Genomic DNA, 22,985 nt, shown 5'->3' with positions numbered 1-22,985 from the left:
TTCAAGTCAACTTCAATTCAATTTGCTTTAATGGCATGGATGTTTGTAAAACAATATTGCCAAAGCCTCAGATACAATTAAATGATAATATAAATAAATATCTATCTCTATGTACTGTATATCTCTCTATCTTACTGTCTGACTAAAATTTCCACCACAATTTCATGGCATTATACGCTTCTGGGCGTTGTCAGTGGCTGGTCAGGACCTTTTGTGGTGTTATGATATGCCACTGGTCAGCCAAACAGCACTTGGTGTAGCAGTAGGATACGCCCATGGAGCGGTAGATGGGTCCAGCAAAACCCAGACTTTTACTCAGGACGCTGGTGGTCGCTTCACTGTGAATGTAGAGTCCATATCAAGATGTTTTTTATAAACATAAGCACCTGTGCCTTTGTTGCCCAATGCTAACCATGTGCTTTTGTTGATATCCTGGCATTTGTTGCAGCATCATAGAAGGTCAACAGCAGACGCAGGAGGATACCTGGAGTGTAATATGTAGACACAAATGTCAGCTGATAAAGCAGCGGTATGCGATGACTTTGAATGAGAATGTGTTGGATATCCTATAAATTAGCACCCCATAGCAGCCAAAGATTGCCTCACAGCACGTACAGTAACGTAGTTAACGTAAAGTCACTGTGGTTAGGTTCAGGAAAGAGACACGTTAGGAACGTATCTTAAAATGACTCAAAGGTTTCTCAAATTTACACAGTTCCAAACAGGTGTCTGAGGGGAAAGTCTTGATTTCTGTGACCCATCCACATCCAGAAACTGCCTCCTTAGAAGATTGCTCAGACGGGTTCTTAACTCCTGCTTTGGTCACGTGATTACAGCCTTTCAAAATACCTGGGGATATGTACAAATTTGGGCGCATTAATTTTTGTAGGAATACATAGGAACAGCCTGACTTTGGAGAGCAGTACATCAAGATTTTTGACAAGTACATGAATAATTGTTCTTTTGAGTCATCACAGAGGTGTTGACTGGCACACTGTTCTTTTAGCATCTGTAAAAGGCAATGCATTGCATAGTGGAATTGTCAATAGAGAGCAGTGTGCATGTCATGGACACACTTTTTATTTTGCACTTAATACATTTCATGCTCTTCTGCTTAAAATAAAGATTTAAAAAATGATACAATATATATATATATATATACTAATAAAATAGTGTAGGGCAATGTATTGCAATAAGCAAAATCCCTAATTGTCAGTTAAAGAACAACTTCCTGTTTCCTGTTTGGGGCCATAAAGTTATCTCCTTTTCTGAAGTAAAGTAAGCTGGCATGTTTTCCTCATAAATCTGAGAGTTTGCTGATGGTTTTGTAAGCTACATTAGGATCACATAATATCTCACAGTCAATACAGTATAATGATTTTGAGTGGTTAGACTGTCTCATTGACCTCTTAATTGTAGTCTGCTGTAGGATGATGGTGCAAAAGTGAATCCAATCTGTGTTGAGTACAGAAAAGTACAAAATAAACATATTTATATTGTCCCTTCCACTATGCGCTATAATTTCACTGTTACATTATGGAGGCCATAACAAAAGGGATAATCAATTTCACTCACTATCAATGCACATCAGTTTATATTAGGTAGATTCATGTGCCATTTTCTTGATAATGAAGGGATAATTTCTGAGATATCTGAGGTCACTTGAAGTGCATTTGCACTGGAAAAATAACAAATTATTCATTTGATTAATGACAGATCTAAACACTTCGCTGAACTGCTACCTGTGGTGGATATGGCATAACACTCAGATGGCTTTGTATAACATGCTTTGACCTTCAGAGTAACAAGTATGGATTCAACATGGGATGTTTGGGCAGTGTCTCCTCTGTGTTAGATTTGACAGTCAAGACAGCTGGTGTAATGTGTGAAGACATGCTTCAGTTTTTGTCTGTATGACATGACTACTGTGTCTCTTTACCTGCTGTTTAACTCATACCATACAGCAGTGTTGACACATGATTGTGCATTAAGTTTGAGTGCACATGACGTGTATGCATTTGTTTGCATGTGAGTTTGTTTTGCTGTACAGTATGGCTGTGTTGTATTGCAGTTTGATATTAAAAATCATTATGATATTTGTTTGCTTTTCAACACGAGACCATTGGAAAAAGTTCACCTATAGAGGTTGTATATCATGAGTCATATTTCCAAAAACAATGCACATCACATTAGTCAGTCTTTCTGAGGTTTATTTTAGCAGGATAATTGCTATACTGCATATAAAAGTGGCAAATAAAATCATTTTTGAAGTAAACTGCCACATTTAGCTGTTGTTGTTCATTCAGTAAGTGTCATAAGAAAATAATAGATACAATATTAGGCCAAAATAGAAAAATCCTCTAAGTAGTAGAAGTGTTTTTACACCTATTAAGAATTTTAAGTATGACTTTTGACCCTTTGAGCTTGCTGTAGCTGGTTGTTGGAGAGTTGAAGAAGAGTCACAGGTTGAGTTCTAATGGGAAGTCAGTGGCTATAAGTTTGTTTTCTACAGAGCATAGAAGGTACATGCCTGTAAGTATGAGCACAGGTGTAGTTTTAGTTGCATGTGAGGTAAAATGGATCAACTGTTAAGATAATATCATCGTGATGCTAAATTCTGTTAGCGAGTTAACTGTAATTTCCATTATGTATTAGCATCGAGCTAATTGACTAAGGGCTTGCTTTATATAAAATCAATTCAGGAATAAAACATTAAAAAAGAAAAGAAAAAAAGAATTGTGATAGTGAAGTGAATCAATTTTCCCCATTTTTTCAGTATTTTGAAGTAATTAAAATTTTGTCCAATGTGTCATCATTTTGGTAAATTTTGAGATTTTAACCCTTTAAATTAAATGATTATTTAAAAAACAAAACCAAGAAAAACAAGAAAAGTAAAAAAAAAAACAAAAAAAAAACAACAACAAAGAAACAAGGCAAACAAGACTTGAAAAACATGCTTAAAAATTAAAATAATAATTATGTACCACAATTTTAATTCTGTTATTATGTCAGTAATGATAATAATTATATAAATCCAACTGTCTAAGATATATATTTTTTAAATCTACTAATTTCTTGCAATTTCTGGAATATTTCTTACCAAGTCTCTCATTGCCTTTTCTCCCATGTTTTTGAAAGAAAGATATTTGTTCAGGGTTTAAAGGTTTGAATTGCTTGTGAAAGGCATAAAAGCAGTATAAGAAAAGTGATGCTCCAGGTTGCTCCAGGTTTCAAAGGATTAATATGTTTACACAAGGCAGATCTGTTAAAATCAAGAAAAAAAAAGAAAATTTAGAAAACAGCTCATTTTGCTGGTGCATCATTGTGCAAATTCAATGAAAAATTATCTGAGTCTTGTACCTAGCATCATAGCGTGATAGATGTCTGTGATAGCAAACTATTCTAGAAACACACTTCTGAATTGAAAAAGACTGACTTCTGCATAGCTGTTATTCTCCCTGCACTCCACATCTCCCAACAGCAGCCTCAGCTGGATCCTGCCTGTTATGTCAGTCACGGCAGTAAAAACCAGAGCTTCTGCTCTTAAGTCTAAAATCCAGCAGGTCTTGTGTCCACCAGCATGACAGCCAGCCGCCTCCTTGCACCAACACAGGGTGTTTACTCTGGAGCCGGAGAAAGGATTCTGTTTCTACCAGAATCAGTGTAGTCCACCTCTGCTCAGATACACTTGCTGTGCAGTTAATGGATTTTTGCACTACAAAAATATCTTGTCTAAACAAGTAATTTAGTCTAGTATTGAATTTTTTTCTGTAAAACAAGTAAAAATATCTGCCACAGGACTGATAGAATGTATCTTTTTTCCTGTGGCATTATTCTGAATAACGATCTCTAAACTAGTGATCATGATCATCATTAAAAGGCACAAGAATGTGTGCATTAGCCCACTATTTAAAACATGTAACATAGCATTGCACAAAAAAGTGTAGCATGGTTTAAAACCAATTTGCTGCAGTTGAAAACCAGATCCTCATATTTGCCTTTGTGTAAGTGAGAGGGCATGAGTGCAACCTAAAGGGGTTAAAGAAGCATACTTCAGATCATAGACACTATGTGCAGTAGCATACTACTTACGGTACCTTACTTTTTATTGCGTTTGGGAAGCTGGTCTGAGGTAGAATAAGATCAATACACAGTGTAAAATATTGTATACAGTATTAAAAAGTCATGCTGAGTTGTGGCACTGTTGAATGGTTGATCTATGGAGAAATCATAGACTGTATAAACATAACGGATGTACCCATTGGTGTCATGGATGTATTAAAAAGACCCTGATATAGCCTGGAGGCGGGGCCCCATTTATTTCAATGAGTTCTACTCAGTTGCAAAAGAAGCAAAAAAGTACCCAGATCTTTCGCATTAGGCTTGTGTACTAGAGACTTGAGGAGGCGGAGCGACTGACTTCCAGTTTAGCACTTTGTTAGCTTAAATATAGATAGTGAAATGAGTCATTACACAGGTGTTTTGCTGCTCACAAAAACGTATCAACTGATTCACACATGGCTCTTTCCCAATGTAAGTCACTTGGAAAAAAGTCTTTCTGGACCACATGGCATCATGTGACAGACCTGAACGGTGTAATTCCACTTTTGGCCACTATGTAACATTTTCTTCAGAGCCTGGTGCACTTCCTGGGGGAAGGGGAAGAATCTCAGGTGGCAAGTGTTGCTAATTTTGTTGTGGACTTGAAGCTTCTGGTCAACAGTTGGATGTTAGTGGTAGCAGACAGTTAAACAGATACAGCGGTACCTTTAACAGTGAGGATTCATTCACTGTGAGCAGGCAACAAACTAACAGCTCTCCAGGTCATGTATTACTAATATGCATTGCTAATTTGCACTGGTGCTGCGTGGTCGCAAAATGTGACTAAATAGAGCTCTGCAAATGCAAACGCATGTCTCACCTGCTCACACTACCGCCACTACCACTCATTAAGTTAGACTGTTATGGTAAACATGATGATTTATTCTCTGTGAGATGGAAACAAACTAACTGCCCTCCAATTCATATATTAATAGTAATTGCAAATTGCAGTAGTGCTCCATGGTCACAATGTGACTAAATACTCACCGCCTGGAGCTCTGCAAAAGTCCTGTTTTGTGTGTGTGTCTGTGAGAGGCGGAGAGCAGTAGAAGAGAGTGAGAGAACCAAAACGCTGGTGGCTTAAAAAACTCGATGTTCGCAATATAGTCATTTTGTATTTTGCATGTGGTACAAGCCACAATACACTCAGTATATTCAATACATTGCCCCCCTAAGTACAATATAATATAAATGTAATATATAATTACTAATGGCCTAGCTATTAAAGCATTTTAGCTAGTAAACTAACAGAAAGCTTGTAAGAATAAGCTTGAAAAGAAAAGGCCTAAATTTCAGTTGATTTTTATTAGCTGGTCGTAGGGAAGGGAAAGACATTAAAAGCTTTTATTTCCATTTATTAAGTGTTGGCGAGATTGAGAAATTAATATACTGCCTAATGGTAGGCCTGTTTACTAATAGAGGGATGATACTTTTTTGTAGTTAGCTTCACCTTGGTTCTCTTGTCAAAAAGCCTGTGGGATTTTTCCATTTGATTTTGAATCATGGTTAAAAATAAGCTCTGTGGCAAACAAATGTTTGTGATACTTACTCATTTTGTTCAGTTACATAATCCTCACAAATAAACACCATTTCTTGGATTTTTGAGGCATAAATGCAATCACCAGATGTAAAAGATAATGTTAGGCTATATACGAATGACATCACTGTTGCATGATTTAGCAACCACAGGTCTTTTAAATGCTTTTCAGCACATTTCCGTGTGATTACTTTGTTTGCTTGTTTGTTTATTTCGAACAACTAAAAAGAAAGAAAGAAAAGAATAAATAAAATAAAAAACAACGACATAGTTGAAATAAAAATAAAAAGTAAACATAGCTTACAAATATGTTAGTCAAAACTGCAGCACCACTGTCTTGTGTTCGAAAGGGAGTTGGAAGAAGCTATCAGCTTATCTAGTCCTATCTCCACTCAAGCTGTGTCCATAGTATGCACTATATATTGTATGTACTATATGCAATACTATTACAATAATTACAATCATATTTACTAGTTAATTATAATAAAACAGTTATATATAGTACCTAGTAATAGTAATAGATCTGTAGTCTCATTTATTCCCCTGTTAATAGCAGCCATTTGTAAGACAGATAAAAGCTTCAAAGTTTGCAAATGGGGCAAAAGAACTGGAGGAGCTAAAATGCTAACTCATTTTAGGTTTTTACGACGCACTCCTAGAGCACTCTATGTAGAAATATTTTTGACTTGTCCATTGCGTTTTACTGACATAAGTCGGTTTTGGTTCTCCATACACATGATTGTGTGTGAAGTAGGTTGTCTGAAGTTTATACATCTATAATGAAGTCTATTAGCTGCCGAAGAGCGTCACTGAACACCCACAAACATCTCAGTACAAAACATTGTCCCCGCACCTTTATTCTCTTTAAGTCTGTGATCATTTTTCACATCATTAGCCTCCATTTAGATAATCTCTTTTTTATCCCACTAGTCTGCACATTTTTTTCCTCCCTTCTTGATGCAGCTCGATTCATTAAATAGAGAAATCCACTGGTGGCAGCGAGGATTGGAACTTCTTTTCTTAAAGTCTTTATCCAAAGCCCAGACTGGAGGATATTAGACTGGTCTCTTTTTGTTTGCTCAATCCATCCTGACTCATCACGACGTGGGTATTTTTAGCAGTGGATTCCTGTTTGGCTTTCCCCCCACTGTTCACAAGGGGCTATCATATTCTGTGAGACAAGGAGGAATAATCAATGTCAAATATCAGCTCAGAGTTGATTAGCGGCAGAGAGACAAAGTTGGAGAATCTTGTGTCATGCTGGAAGTTTCAGAGTGTCTGTTATAGCAGGAGAAAGTGCTTGTAGTTGTGTGTGTGGACTAGATGTGTGTGTTTGTGCTGTGTTTTGTCTGGCACAGCTGCCTGTATTAGCTGCATGCTCGTTAAATGTTGGGCTTAAACCTGCGCTGACGCCGCCCCGGCTCTGGTTACTCCTGTGGGAATACCTGCCATTGTCACCGTGATCCCCTTATAATTCCCTGGAATTAGCCTCAAATGGTTGAAGTTTGGCTGGTCACATAGAGACTGCAAGAACTTAGCTTTGACTAACTGTTAAATGCAATAAGCGTATTGTAATTTACTTCCTGCTTGTGATGCGTCACCTGAATTTAGATTCTATTGTCCTTCATGTAAACCCCAACTGAGGCTGGTTCATCGTGGCCCCTGTACAACAGTGTAAACCCCACCCCCCACAGAGTCTGATTCCTCACTGTTAAGGTGGCCAAGTGACCCGATATCCTGTTTGTCAGGAGAACAGAAATATTTCTGATTGTTGCACATCCTGCCGGTCAGTGATCTGTGGCACATACAGCTGCCGGGCATGAGGACTTATTTAGCTTCTATTGTATGAGCTGGGAAACAATCACACTCTGTAACGACTTAATCTTCAATGCCAGAGAATGATTTTGAAGTGTGAGGTTGCTGGGTTGGTTGTCACTATGCGTGGGAGATTCTTGTGAGTTCTGGGCGCACGAGCCACGGGCATTATCATGCAAAATTAATTATTTTCCTCTTTTTTATGTCCCCCTGAATCTCAGTGCAGTAAAAAACCTGCCTGTGTTTTATTGAAACGAAATTATGGTATAATGTCACTTTTGCTATTAGCCCAGAGTCTGTGCATGCCAATTGATCCTGCTGTTGTCATAGCAACATGAACCACTAAACCTCTGCGCAGCTGTTGTTATGGAAGCCCTTGAACAGCTGGGGGGCTATAGCTGCGGAGGGATTGTGGGAAACGGGTCTTTTGGTCCTCCCTTCACACCTTGACCCCAAAACTCGTGCTTGCGAAAAAGAGAAGGATTTGGGAATCTTAAAGATGTCCATCTGGAGTTTTTCTCTCCACTGTACAGAGCCTCCATATGATCAGAGAGAAAGTTTCGGCAGGAAGTTGTGAATATTTAATCATGTCTGTGTCTTCTCCAAATCTGCTTTGCCATGAATGCGAGCAGTGAAATCAAATGAGTCAAATGAGGCTAGATTCTCTCCCAGGGTTTCCCTGATGCATCGGAGCATATCCCATTATTGATATGAGCAACTGTTGTACACAGTGAAACAATAAAACAATCATTTCACAAGAAGCACAACTTGAACGGGGAGCAGAACTCTCTGTCCAATTCCTTCAGCCATAATAATGATGAAACTCAAGCCAAGAGCAAGGTCTTATCCTCTCACTGTTTGATTTTATGCACAATTTATCAAATGTGGATAATAATTGGCTTGTGGATTATAATCAATGCATCAATTAATAATCAATATTGTTTACACTAGGATTAGGTAGTATCTCATTAATATGGTATATGCAGTTGACGCATTAACACTAACAGCCATTCTATATACATATACAAATTAAATATACTGTTACTGTAAACCAGGGTATTTAGAAATCCCAAAGGTATGTTTTTCAATATGGTCAGAAATATAAGTGCTCCTCATTTTATTCAACTCATTGTATGTAGTGCACAGCACGCGCCACCAGAGCTCAGTCGTCGGTCTTTATGGGTGGAACAGGCAGCTGAGCTGAAAGACACAGTGACACCTAGTGGTGGAGAGAGAACAGGTGTTTACTGGACAGTAAACACCTGGCAATCAGCAGGTAAAGAATAATAACTGTGTGGAATAATGGCATGTTTTTTTTTACATCTAAATTGGTGAATTAAGGATTTATTTCGACCAAACTGGAGCAGATGATTGTTGGAGCAGTAGACTTACTAACTAGATTACTCACGAGAGTAACTGAGACAGTTTGGGTGAGTTTTATTTGATTTTTTTTTCGAGTTTGAGTGAAGTCATTTTTATAATGAGTTAACAATGAGTTATCGATCTTTTGTGATTGAGAAAAAATTTAATTCAAAAGGTATACAGTTGTATATCTCTGTTTTAAAAGAAAAATAGTGTGAGAATATTTCTTTTGTCAACATTTTATGGGTTTCTGTTGTGTATTCATTAGTCTGAAAAGCTGAGAGTAAGTAACTTACTTGCCGTTGCGGGTGGGGAGTAGGGGTGGTGGGGTAAGCACCGCACACTTACATACCCTGATGAAGGTTCAGGAAGATTATGATGATAACGAAATATTACATACCGCCCAAGCCTAGTGGACACCGCCTTTTTGGGACTCAGAAAGTACTCAGATACTTGACTTAAGCAAAAGCAGAACTATGATGTAAGATATACTGTATTAGAGGTTTTACATTCAAATTCTTTCTTAAAGTAATATTATTTAGCTAAATGTGCAAGGCAAATATTGGCCAAAACTGATATGCAGCTGATAATTCAATGTATCTGAATGATCTAATTATTTAAAAAGTTGCTCATAAGTAATTTATTGTTAAACTAACCAACTAAATGGCAAATAGTTTAAACAAATTTACTGTCGGGTAAGTATACTGGTTGGTAGTTCTGCCTGTGGTGAACAATAGCAGAGGCTCACACAAACCTTTAAATTTACTCTCTAATGGATTGATAATACCAGCACTTTTAATAACTTCGACTGTCGTATTGTGCTATGTTTCATATTTTTGTTTTTATGCTGTCTTGCTGCATAAAGAATTTACTCTTTTGGGACAATAAAGTTTAAAATTGAACGGAACCTAATATTTTAGAGGGTGATTATATGCTGCATGAAAAATCTTGATCTACAAAGTAGATTATTAGTAGAAGATGCAAATAGTAAATAGTAAAATGACCATGCTGCTTGCTTTCACTGGCTGGATATGTGTACCTGTACACACATGCAGAGGCCGCAGTGAGTGATGGTGGGCAGATTCAGGAATGCTAATGTTTCCTCTGTGGCTTTTGTGAGGAAAACAGTGATTAGCCCTCCAGCCCCCTGGGTGGAGCCCCTCGCTGCACCGGCTCCCGCTCTGCTTTACTTTGACGTCAACAGGAAGGTCAGCTGGGTCCCAGAGGGGTCATGGTGAGATGGTGGTGCTTCGGTATACAGAGACGCTCCTCTAGACGGGGCCGGAGGGATGACCGAGGGAGGAAGGGCCCTTGGAGCTTAGGGAGGGCTTCGGGAAGGATTACTGTGAGGCTAAAATGTTTTCTTTGTGGCTGAAAGAAACCTAGGAAATGCTCTCACCCAAATCTCCCATGGTCTGAGGGGGCTGTTTGGCAGGGAAACTCAAGCTACATCTTAAACACTTTCTCCTTTTCTCTGGCTTTGAGCTTGTCTTTACTATCATTAACATAACCTATTTTCTTTCAGAGTTTGAGCTCCCAGTCTTTTATTGTAATGAAAGAGCTGAGTGGAAAGAAAGCCAAGTTCAACCCATACTATAGCTGGATTTCCCTCCAAATAAAGAGCATTCATATGAATTATGATGGAAGGAGTTGAATAGACAATATGGGAAAGGAAAGAAACTGAGATATACTGCTTAAAGTAATTTGCTCAATCAATGATAATTTCAATCAGCCTGCTCTTATTCCCAACTCATCAAATACTACCGCTTAGTCAGTGACTTTGGCGTCAGAAATGGACACACAAAGGCATGTGTCACAACTGTATGATAAGCCGCTTGATGGCGTAAGTTTGAAACACAGGTAAGATAAAATATAAGAAGCTGGAAACAGATGGTGGGTGGAAGGTGAATGGGTCCAGCAAACCTACGCTGTCTGATTACCTTGTGCTTTTGTTGCCAACACTTAACCACCCATTTTTGTTGCCAGTCCCTATCCACGTGCTTTTACTGCCTAAACCTGACCACCCACTTTTTTTTAACCTTAACCTAACAACCCACTTTTGTTGCCCAAACACCTAAACACCCCCCCACCCACCCCGGTGTATTTAACAGGCATAGATTGACACACCATCCCTGAGCACCAACAAAGGACGCAGGAGGATACCTTCTTCATCATATGTAGATGAGAATGGCCACTGACCAAGTTGTAACGTGGATGAGTTGGGATGAGAATGTGTTGTTTCAACCTCTCCAAACGTCTCCAGAACACCATCAGGCACACTCCGTTTTGTTTTCAGTAGAAAGTGTGAAAAATGACGGCACCAAAAAGTAATAGCAACTTGTTTAACATTAATTCTTCAGAAACCTCCCAAAAATGGTTCTGTAATTTTCTCATAAAATCTTCTCATGTCTAATGCAATGAACTACTTTATTTGCCACATTTCTGATGATGTGAACACTTCTTATTAAGGTTCCTCAAAACTGGCATGTCAGTGGGATATATTTTTAACTTTTTATTGTTTTTTCACTTGCCCTACCTTCAGAGAGACTGATAAAACTCTGAAAAGAGAAAAGTTTCGGCTCTCTCCTAAGTCTCCACAGCTTTCATTCCAACCCCTCCCATCCACTTGGGGCCTCTGGTAGTACCTACCACACACACAGTAGTCCCCACTGAGCTGTGCAGGACTGGATAAATACCATCCCTTCAGTGGCTCTGTGTTAGCAGATTGCTGGAGGTAGGCGGCCTGCTGTGAGGCCCAACCACACTCCCACTGTTCTGGAGGAGCTTTAAGCGAAAGATCAGGTGTCCAGCCCTGAATGCTTGATTGAACTTAAATCTTTTGCATGTGCGCCATAACTCCCTCTTCTGCGCTATGCCCCATGTGGCTCAGACACAGCCAGCCAGTCAATTGCTCGAAGGAATTTGAGTCACAGCGGCTCTCTGACCTCCCTGTTTTCACCTATGTCATTTAAAATTGTAATTTGATGCATTTTGTCTGCGGTGATTGGGAGTTGCAGTAGAGTGATGAAATTTAATTTCTGGTCATTATAAGGCAGTTACAACCTGACAAATATTGTCAAATAAAGCAGTAATTTATATACTGATGCCTTAAAAAGCATCTTTTTTTAAATACAAGTACTTTGATGTGAAATGTGTACTACAAACCTACAGGTAGTCAACCAATCTGAGTCCAAAATAATTTATTGACATTTAAAAGTTCAGTGTGTTGGATTTAAGGGGATATATTGGCAGAAATGGAATAAAATATAATAGGCATGGGCAGTATCACTGTATTATGGTAGCCTATACCAGGGTGTTTTGAATTCCCAAAGGTATGTTTTTCAATACTGTCATAAATACTGTTGCTTCCCTTTCTATTTAACTCATTGTATGTAGTGCGCAGCATGCACCGCCAGAGCTCATTCTCTGGTCTCCACTGGTTAAACAGGCAGCTGAGCTGAAAGACACTGCAACACCTAGTGGTGGATGGAGAAGTTACAGGACTGTAAACAGCTGGAGGCCAGCAGGCTGAGAGAGAGCGTGGGGATTGACACCATGTTTTATACATCTAACTTGGTGAATTAAGAATTTAATTTGACCAAACCAGAGCTGATGATTGTCAGAACAGTGGACTTACTAACTACATTGCAAGCAGCAGTAACCAAGATGGTTTGGGTGAGCTCAGCTGCCTGTTCCACCAGTAGGGACTGGAGACTGAGCTCTGGTGGTGCATGCTGTGTACTATATACAGTGGGTCTTGATCATGAAACACAAGCAGAATGAATTTGGGTCTAAAGTGTTAGCAGAAGGAAATGTATGTGTGTTCTGGCATTCATCAGTATTTTAGTATTTTCGTTAAGTATCTTTTTGTAGGTACAAACAATATCTACACCTACCTTCGACCACTTGTAGTGTGTGTGTAAAATAAGGAATGCAGATAAATGCTTAAGTGCTTGTCATTACAAGAAATAACAATTTGAATTCATATTTTGTTTTGTTCTGTTCACAATCAGAATCAGAATCAGAAATACTTTATTGATCCCCGAGGGGAAACTGCTTTTAGTTACAGATGCTCCCATTCAAAAGTCTTAAAAGAAGTAGGAAAGTATAGAATATATCAATAAAATGTAAACATAAGTACTAATAGAAAATAAATATATCTAAACACTAAAATAAAAATATAAATGTACATTTTGTTCTTGTTTCTACAAAATATTCTACAACATTTGAATATAGAATATTACACATGGATGTAGTTATTGCACTGGATTATTGCACATCAAAGTAGTTATTGCACATTATTAGGAGTCCAGAGTAGACTAATTGACTCACAACAACAACATACACAGATGCCTGTGAAACACACAAGTTAAACATAGCAAAAGAGTAGAAATATAAAACATTTAGATGAAATAGTTGGCAATTACCAGATTCAATGAGAAAAAAAAGAAAAAAAAAGATTAGTGATGGCTTTGAGAATGTAAAGCGATTTGCAGTCAGTCTCCACTACACAGGATGTTTACTGCCCCACAGTACATTTAATAAAGGTGAAGGCCTATTTTTATCATCAGCACACCCATGTGCAGACCAAAACCAACAGTGAATGTCTACTAACTCTGTGTGTGTGTGTGTGTGTGTGTGTGTGTGTGTGTGTGTTTGTGTGTGTGTGTTTGTACTGTGTGTATCAAGGCCTGTTGTCATTTCTCTGTGCTATAGAGCGCCATTGTTTTGCAAAAACACTAAACTAGCTCTATTATAAAGCGTGAGCCACACTGTTGCTCTGGGTGACGTTATTTTTTTTACAATGAACACACACTGTAGTTTAGTTTGACTCCGTCCCACAAACACCAAACTGCTGCCCCAAATACTCACTAGAGCACCAAATGGGATTAATGTGCAGCCGAAAATAGACCCCAAGCAATATTTACTCCTGTTTGAGTGACGTTTAATAAAAATGAGAAAAAAGGAAATTACTGAGCCTTTAAAAAACAAATATACTTATATGTACACACCACTGCTTTTGGTCATTCTATGGGATTAGTTGACTTATGGAAAAATTGTCTAGACTGTATAAATAATGGATGTAGCTGCCAATATCTGACTCAAAAGGTGCGTGTCCACCGAAGAGATTTTTTCTAAGGCCCGCGTATTTTTTAACATTTTGCAATGGGAGTGCCACTTATTTATGCCATGCTACAAACACTTGCAGTGTGACGGGACTCTGGGGGTGAATTCTGTACAGAGTGCTGCCAGTTGAAAGATTTAGGTTTTTTTTTGAGTTCCCAAATTTGAAAGATTTTCAACTTTGGGTAGAATGGCTGCACTCGTCGCTAGGTGGGTTTCCATTACAGATTTGCACAAAACTTTAGCAATATTTTTGAAATGTCGAAAAAAACAATTGCAAGATAACTGTGTTTTCATTGAGTGATGTTCTGCGTCTTCTCCTCTGGTGATAACATTCTGAGATGCAAGGTGATGAATGTTCAAAACATTAGCAGCTTTATTTCTATTGCAGCCACCGAACTAGCCGTCATTATTTCCAATCCAAGGCCGCGTAGGCCTGTTCTGCGAGCAACAATGAAAAGAAAAGCCCCTTATACGTTGGAGCGGTCACATATGAGGGATTTCTGGAAGGTGATAGTCCACAATTTCACAGAGGAATTGTGGATTCAAAACGATTCAAAATGATCTGATCATATTTTGAGAGACGCAGAACACCTCTTGTAGTGCCCGCTGCATCATGCCCGAGGGAGCCAGTTCCTACCTACAAAAGCCAAAAAAATGTTTTCATTTCAGTTTTGTGAAATATGGCTTTTTTCGAATTGCCCAAGATACCACCTTATGCAAGCAAAAAAACTTTTTTTGTGATAAATGGAAGGGTATTTTACATTCCCAGTGTTAATTTGCACAATTTGAGGGATAATGAAAAACTGCCTATTGTCACTTTAGCCTTTCATCACAATGAAAGGGGGACCAATTTCGCAAAGACAAACATCTGACATGTACAAGTGCTAACTATAACAACAACAAAGCAAAACCTGTTTATATAAAGTATATAGCCAGTATATAGCCTAAACTATGTTTCCTCTCATTAACCCACGCAGACCGTCTTCTCTCCTTGCATGTTTCACCATTCTCCTCATCCAAAGCAAGGTTTCTATCTTGTGCAGATATGTTTACTTCAACAGATATTCTGTATCATAGTAACCAGAACCCGAAGCATCTCAACTGAAAAAATGCTGCGCCTCCAAAGTGCTTTCAATTTGCTTAGAATGTTTAGTTGTGGCATGTAAAACAGACTAATGCATTAACCACTGCCTCTGTGTCACTGCCAGAACTAATGCTTCAGAGGCTATCAGTGCTCCTGTGATTTTAAAGTGTTTTATCAAGTTAAAATAATGACATACTTATACTGCCAGTAAAAAATAACCCATATACTGCATCTGCTTACATGGATATCTTTCACATTTAGTCATTGTTTTTCTGCAGGTGGCCATTTGTAACCCTTTGAAACCTGACATCACTTTTCTTGTACCTTGCCTTTTACAAGTTTGTAAACCTTTGAGGGACATGATAATTGGTTTGATTTTTTTTTTCAATGAAAACATGAAAATAAAGGCAATGAGCAATTTAGCAAGAATTTAGTTGATCCAGAAAATTATGTTTAACAAGCTGGAGAAAAATGTCCAGAAAACTATACTTCTAATTTTCATAATTATTTCTAAATTATTTTACAGAATGATTATATTTTTAAGCACTTTTCAGGCCATTTTCCTGTTTTTGTTTTATCTTTTTTTCCTGTTTGTTTTAGGGGATTGAATGCTCATTTTCACATAATTTTCTTGGATCCTTTTTCTAATTTCTTGCACATTTTTGGTCATTTCTTGTGAAGTTGAGCATTGCCTTCTTTCCAGGCTTTTGAAAGAAATCAAGCCAATTTGCGTAGGTTTTAAAGGGTTAATGTCATTTTTATCCATAATGATCACCTTAATAAGTTGTAAATCTTGAATGTTTTCATCTTTCAACAGGTTTTGTGTGGAGACTTGGATATTGGGCCACAGAGCAGAGAAAACCTCAGAAAGCTGCTGCGTTGCTGTGGGCAAGCCAACAGTAAGTTTTCAGTTACCTTCCTATAACCCTCATAGTTTAGCCAGGTTGTAAGAACTTGTGCCTGTTTGTTAGTGTCATTAACAAAGCTGTGGGCATTTTGTGTTGTGCTGTGTGTGTTTCCTTGGAGCCCAACACCATTCTGATTTAATTTAAGAGCACACAATCAAATGTAATTCATGCTATAAACACGTTGCCATGCCAGAGTACACAGCTAACGATTACCCTGCTGTAGTTCACTCAAGCCGCTTGAAACCAAAAGAGCAAAAGAGCCCAATTCACTTGAGCATATTTTCTCAACATTTCTTCAACCCCTAGATGAGAATTTTAATTTCTGTACTCAGTTCTTGCTGGCACTTCAATCTATAGCTTTTTAAAAAAATGATTGATGATTCCCATTTTGAACAAACACACTATTTGCATCTTGGACCAGGATAAAAAAAAGCATGATGTTAGTGCTGTGTTCCAGTATTAGGAGGCCCATGACTTATACTGTAGAGATTATATTTTAACTTACTGGCTATTATTATGTTTTCCACAAATGTTCATTTCTGAAGCCCATAAGACCATAAAAGGGACCTTAAACACTGAACATGTGCTTGTTTGTGGTCTTGCCAAGACATAGTGAGGCAGTGACAACCATAGCAAATGTAAGTAGGCTCAGATGAAATATGGCAACCATTTATTTGCAAAACTCAGTGCTTCTAGAGATGAGTAGGGCAGTAAACTGTTTTTTAACAAGTGCCTGTCTTCAGTGATGCTCTGGAGTAGATAGTGGTTCTGTATTGTATTGCCATGACAGAGCAGACCATTGATGTCCAAATGGCCAAATGATTTGTAGATGCCCATGACTGGAACTTGAGTTCTTTCCACAATAACACTTGTAGCCCTTTTCCACCAAATTAGTTCTGGTCCTCGAAGTGGGTCTGGTCTGTTCAGGACTCTTAGAACCTTGGTGTTTCCAGCAGTTTTGAGTGGAATCATTGTGAGGATCAGGTGTGGAAGGCGTTGCACATTGCAGAACAGAAGAATACACTAATTGCAAAATCACAGACTACATTGGTAACCTGAAGACTTTTGTTCTGGTATTACAGATAATTATCTTTACAATCATATTGTTGCCTTCTGCATCCTCTCTTTACAACCTCTAGAATATGACATGCCCACGATGTCGTCACAGCGTTCAGGTCATAAACCTGGTACTTTTTGGTTCCAGCCTAGAAAAAACTTTTCAGGGTCAAAGTTGATGTATCTGTGGTTGAAATGCTGGTGTCATGTTGGTGGAAAAGGGGATAACAGTGAGTTTGCTGCTGAGTTATTCAGTACGTTTACATGATCTTAGTTGTATGTTGTGTTAGTCCGACTAAAATACATGTTAAGATGTTAGTCCGACTGAAATCTTACTAAGTTGAATACCTCAAAGTCGGATGAACACACCTAGATAATGCAGTTGGGGGTCGATTTACTCTTTCATGTATACGCCTCAACTGCAATTGAGCTGGCCTCAGCGTTCTTCACACGCTCCATAGTCCCCACACGGGGCATTGACCTGGAAATAGAAAAGCATACATTTGTAGAAGAAAGCCAGGAAACACAAAAGAAGATGAATGGAAGAAAACAAAACAAGACGAAGGTATCAAGTAAAATGTAGAGCACCTATGAAGTGTACAGGACGGAAAAGTTATCCATGTTGTCACCGTTTGACATGCAACCTGTTTGCCGCTTGCTAACGTGTTTGGTATGTGACGTAATCAACCAGAGGAAGGTCCGATAGCAACTAGCTGAAAGGCGGCATATCATCACCTAATGTGGTGGACTTGGACATACTTCTATCAATAAATATATTCTGTCCATGGTGCTTGTATACTGGGACAAGCACAGTAGTTCAATTAAATGGCCTAATTGAGCTAGAACTGTAGCTCCACTTAATTGTAAAGGTACTAACTAAGAAGGTGAGGAAACCATGTAGTGTCTCATGAGTCTGTAGTTACCAACATAGTGAAATCAGTGCAGGTTTGGTTTATCTTTCTTGACAAGTGGACATTTCATGGTGATGTTGTGTCCACGTTACATACAAAGACAGAATGAGCTTGATATGTCAGACGAGTAAGTTATTCCATGAATTGTTACTGCTTTAGGAAACTAACTGTTCTAACAAGTTCTTTTTGCTCTAATATAGTTCACAGAGAAGATAATGAAGTGTTCATGTTGCTGTAGCCGTTATAATCAGCAGTGTGTAGCATGCTCTGATGATTTTAGCTAATACAGCAAATAGCAATACTGGCATATCTCAAAATACTTGCTCTATTTAGAACTGCTCAAAAAGAGATCATAAAACAAAGAAGTACTTTAGGGATCACATCCAGTTGTTATTGGGCTACACATCTAATACTTAGTATGGTGATGAAGGATTAGATCACGCACAAAGACTTGTTAGCCAGAATTGTCTTGCTGGTTGTTGTTGCTGCCCATGCCCACCTCCACCTGAGTCCCTCCAAAGACAATGATGTTAGAAATTAGTTTGAAATTGCTGTCTTGGAGCATTTTGATATTACTGCCTGTCCCTGTGGTTCAGATTGAAATAAGCCAAAGGACTTTAATGTCCTCTGCAGTCCCATGTTTGCAACTAATTGCAAATTGATTTGAAGAGCTGAAAAAGTTGTGGCCGTTCCTGCTGAATTAAAATGATTCAGGTTTGTTTTTTTTTTTTTTAATCTGACGGCTTAATGAAAACCCCATTCTATGATTTTTTAAATTATTTTTTTAATTTATCTATGAATGTGAATTATTGTTCTCTTTTCAAGACACTGAGTTAATATTAAAAAGAACTGATGTTTGTGCCTTGGTGTAGTGGCTGGTTGCTCATAATTTTGTTTTTAACTATGGAAGGACGCCACCATTTGAGGAGTCCACCTGGTTGCTTGTAACTGACACTTGAGGGAAGAGTATTACATGATCACTTTTGACACAGCTTTGTAGCCTTAGGATTTAGGTATTGGAATATGGGATCCAATTTTGATGATTTTGCACCTCACAATTTTCATTCAGTGCAATATTCTGTGGTAACATATTAAGCACAGCATGTCCTTTATGTAGCAAGTAACAATTTAGAGGTCGGGTGGTAGGTGGGTGTGTAGAGTGTCTGACTTTCAGAGCTTGCATCTTATCCTAAACCTGCAATTACAATAGTGCTTATTAAGTGGAACTATGATCTTTCCCTGAGTTTCACCAAGTGTTCTAGTTGTCTAAAGCTGGGCTCATACTACAGGAGATTTAAAGTCTTTATAGATTTTGAAATCAGGTTGCATCACGCACAGAAGGAGAAACTACACAGATGTTCTTCCCTCTAATCTCCAACATGCACAGACTAGAAGATATGAGAATAGTGATGCATTACACTAGGGCTGGGCGATATGGCCTTAAAATAAAATCGATTTTTTTCAAACCAAACTCGATTTACAATTTTAATCGATTTTTTTCCCCTCTTTAAAACAAACTACAAATGACAAAGAAATCACTCAAAACAAATATTGCTTTGATTGTAGCGAGAAAAAAAGATGAAAAAAGGCAAACTGAAAAATGTAGAGGGCTTCAAGTCAGTATTCCGTATTGCACAGTTTTGCATATTGTACAGATTTACAATTGAAACAGTAGAGTATTGAAAATGACCAATTCTGAAATTATACAACCGTTGTTCTACATTAGTTCCATGTTAAGAAATAATGTTATTGGTTGTGTTGAAATGACTGGACTGTATGTTTGTTGTAGTGGAGTCAAACCACATCCCCTCCAGCTCTCTGTGATCTTTTCAGGTGTACAGTTGTACAGATGAGGCGGCTGTTAGCACATAGCTGGGGTGGATAGTTTTCAGCATGTGGATAAGTCCAGGCTGTACATATCTACTGTACATATGGGCTGAGGTGCTCTTTTGCATCTCGGAGTGAGACACATTTTTCCCACTCGGCTGCGTGCCTCTGTTTAAGATGTTGTAATAAATCAGTCGTGCTGCTGCCTTTAATTGCAACAGCCTAAAACAAACTTTGCAGCTGACTGTGGTTTGTTCCAGATCTGATACCAAGCCAGTTGTAATTGTCTGAAGAGACTGTACCTTTTTGGCAACGTACTTCAATATTCATTGTTATTAAAGCTTGCTGTCATGTTAGTGTGTGTATATCTTTAGGAGGTAAACCACGGAGGAGGGCACAGTCCACTGTGAACTGTGGAAGCCCAAAAGAGAAAAGCCCAGAAGCCCAAAAGAGAAAATCTAGATTTTCATTTTAAAAATGGTCCTAAACAACAAATGATCATTAATCAATAAAATCGATTTATCACCCGACCCTAAACCCTGCCAAAATCAAGAATTCCGATTTGTTTTATCAATGGCCTAGGAAAGGTCTATCACTAGTTGTGAGCATGAGCTACTCTGTCTTAAAGCCAGACACCAGAGAGGGAAGTTGCAAACTTGTTATGTCATCAAGTATAAAATCTGAAGCTACTTCATAGACAATGAATGGGACATTGTTTTTGTGCACCCCCAGAATGTTTGTTTTCTTTGTTTTTTTATACCCAAATGACCTTTATTCTGTTAAAGTATTTCTAATTGTGAAACAGAAAGCATTCCCCTGGCTGCTCTCTGTGTTATTTAGAGCATCTTTCACCATTCACTGTCTATGCAGCAGTTCCAGACTTTACACCCAATGACAAATACATTTTTTCTAGAGTTTCTAGAGTTTTAGGACTCTAGTTTTTGGATTTGGTAAATAGATGTTCATGTCTGCTAATATTTTTGGTCTGTCTTAGACCATAGGAATAACATGTATGAATTTTGAAAATGGGTGTAGTTTCTGATTGAGATTATTTTATCAGAGGAAGCCATTTAAGTGATCTCTTTAATGTGATTTTGTGGGTAAATGGATGTAAACACAACAGAGATTGACGTTATCTGACCACCTGCTATAATGTTAACAACTCTTGATTTGAGTCAAGATGAGGAAACTGGAGGTGAGGTTTTAACTTAACTCAGTTTTAATATCTGTCAACAGTAGTATGCTGTTTATCATTAGCGACCAGGTCTAGAATGTTAACCGCAGCTTGACACCACTTCCTGACTTAATCATAACCTTAATCATTCATATTTTCAATCCTACATGTCAAACACTGTCTTTCTCACATTATCAGATAATCTGGTCTAAACATTGATACCAACCAAGATCCCACACCAGATTTCTCCTCCAATTGTTGGAAGGGATGGATCATGGGCAAATTGGCCCAAAATTCCTGTAATCCTAACTTAACTTTAGCCATACTCATTATGCCATGACCATAGACTATATAAATAAAGGAAGTAGCTACAATGACTTCATCCATTGGTCTATGGGGATTGACTCTGTTTTGGAGGTTGCCTTGGGCGGGGGCCCTTCTGTGGGGAGTTTGCATGTTCTCCCCGTGTCTGTGTGGGTTCTCTCCGGGGTCTCTGGCTTCCTCCCACAGTCCAAAGACATGCAGCTCAGGTTGATTGGTGACTCTGAATTGCCCTTAGGTGTGACTGTGAGTGTGTATGGTTGTCTGTCTATATGTGTCCAACCTGCGATAGTCTGGCGACCTGTCCAAGGTGTACCCCGCCTTCTGCCAATGACAGCTGGGATTGGCTCCCGCGACCCTTGCGAGGACAAGCGATTACGGAAAATGAATGAATGAATTGCCATTTGGTCATAACCACAATATTTCCCCAATCTAAGCCATAGCTTCCATTCGGGTTACAGTGCTATAAATCAAACCCAATATTCAGAACCTCTAACCAATGTAATCTTGCCCATGTTTCATTTTTTTGTGGGTTTTTTAGATTCTGGTAATCCTTTTCCGACCAGAGTTTCCAACTCTCACGCATCTGGCGTGTGTCTCATGCTCCGTCAGGCTCTGTCTCACACTCTCATGACACTGAGGAAAGTGTTGAACAATCATGTGATGCAGTGAACGACTCTAGAATACAGCTGAGTATTTGACAGTTGAGTCGTATTCAGATCAAACAGCTGATGGTCCGGCAGCAGCCTGCTAAGCCTGCTCAAAACTTTTTTTCTCCCAAGTAAATTGGTTAATAGCACACAGCAGAAGTTTAAGTCAAAGTCCTACAGTCAAGAGAGGTTGGCCTATTATCAGAACAATGTACTTTAATTAACTTTAAGTCTGTTTCAGATGGAGCGTTTTATTCTTATATAATGCTGGATAGTTTTATAAAAAACTATACATCATATGTTTATTACACTCCAACACATTCATTAATTGTAATCGAGGTAAAATGTTCAAATCACCCAGTCGTAGCCGCCATGCACTCACATTGTTTAAAGGAATAGAAAAAGAACATTGTCATTGGATGTTAAAAAAATGTAGGGGTTGTGTAACCCTGACGCTCTTGTCTAGCAACTGGATTGTTCTGCAACAACTTTTCTCTTTTGACTCCAGCATTCAAACTTGCTATCCTCTGTCATTATCCTACTTCATGCAAAGTGTTGCTTTTGTCAAATTCTTCTAAATCCTAATTAGTCTTTGTAGTCAAACATTGCAAATGCTCTTATATTGGGTAGGGGCCTTATACAAAATAAGAGCAAGAACAATGGGGGATCTGTACACACATGGCGGTCTCTAGCTGATTGCCAGAGGAGGTCTGCTCATACTGAGCCATTTGTCTCTTCCTACACACAGTCCAGACTAATCGCACAGCCAGTCTCCATGTCCTCTCAGCCCCTAAGTGTTCCCCCCCTCCTGCCCTCCCCCCACCCAAAACCTCCAGCACGATTCCCCACCAAGGATTGTTTTACGCTTAATTTTGTTTAGAGACTTAATGAGATTTCACTAATTAAATCTCCTCCTGGGTGGAGACCCCCCCACCTACATCACCACCCCACATCATCCCCCCCATCCACTTACAATCACTCCAGCCCATGGGGTGATTGCTTGTAGAGCTATTTTAGACAAATAAACTTTTTCATGAAGAACAGGGACAGTGGGTTGCACAAGGACAGGACTGTGTTACTCGCTGGATTTCCAATTTCGCGCCAAGATGCTC

The 22,985-nt window shown here is 38.7% G+C and overlaps 1 protein-coding gene across 1 annotated transcript in view; it reads left to right on the top strand.

The window, feature by feature from the left end:
* The window catches only part of pknox2 (pbx/knotted 1 homeobox 2), a 166,091-nt gene that overhangs the window by 20,365 nt on the left and 122,741 nt on the right, over positions 1 to 22,985 (top strand). The window contains exon 2 of the mRNA XM_042499643.1: positions 15,844 to 15,925. The gene's annotated coding sequence lies outside the window, so the exon portion shown is untranslated. The remainder of the gene's footprint in view (positions 1 to 15,843; positions 15,926 to 22,985) is intronic.

The sequence above is a fragment of the Plectropomus leopardus genome, chromosome 13 (assembly GCF_008729295.1).
Source record: "Plectropomus leopardus isolate mb chromosome 13, YSFRI_Pleo_2.0, whole genome shotgun sequence".
Lineage (NCBI taxonomy): Eukaryota > Metazoa > Chordata > Actinopteri > Perciformes > Serranidae > Plectropomus > Plectropomus leopardus.
This window is presented reverse-complemented; position numbering and strand designations above follow the sequence as displayed.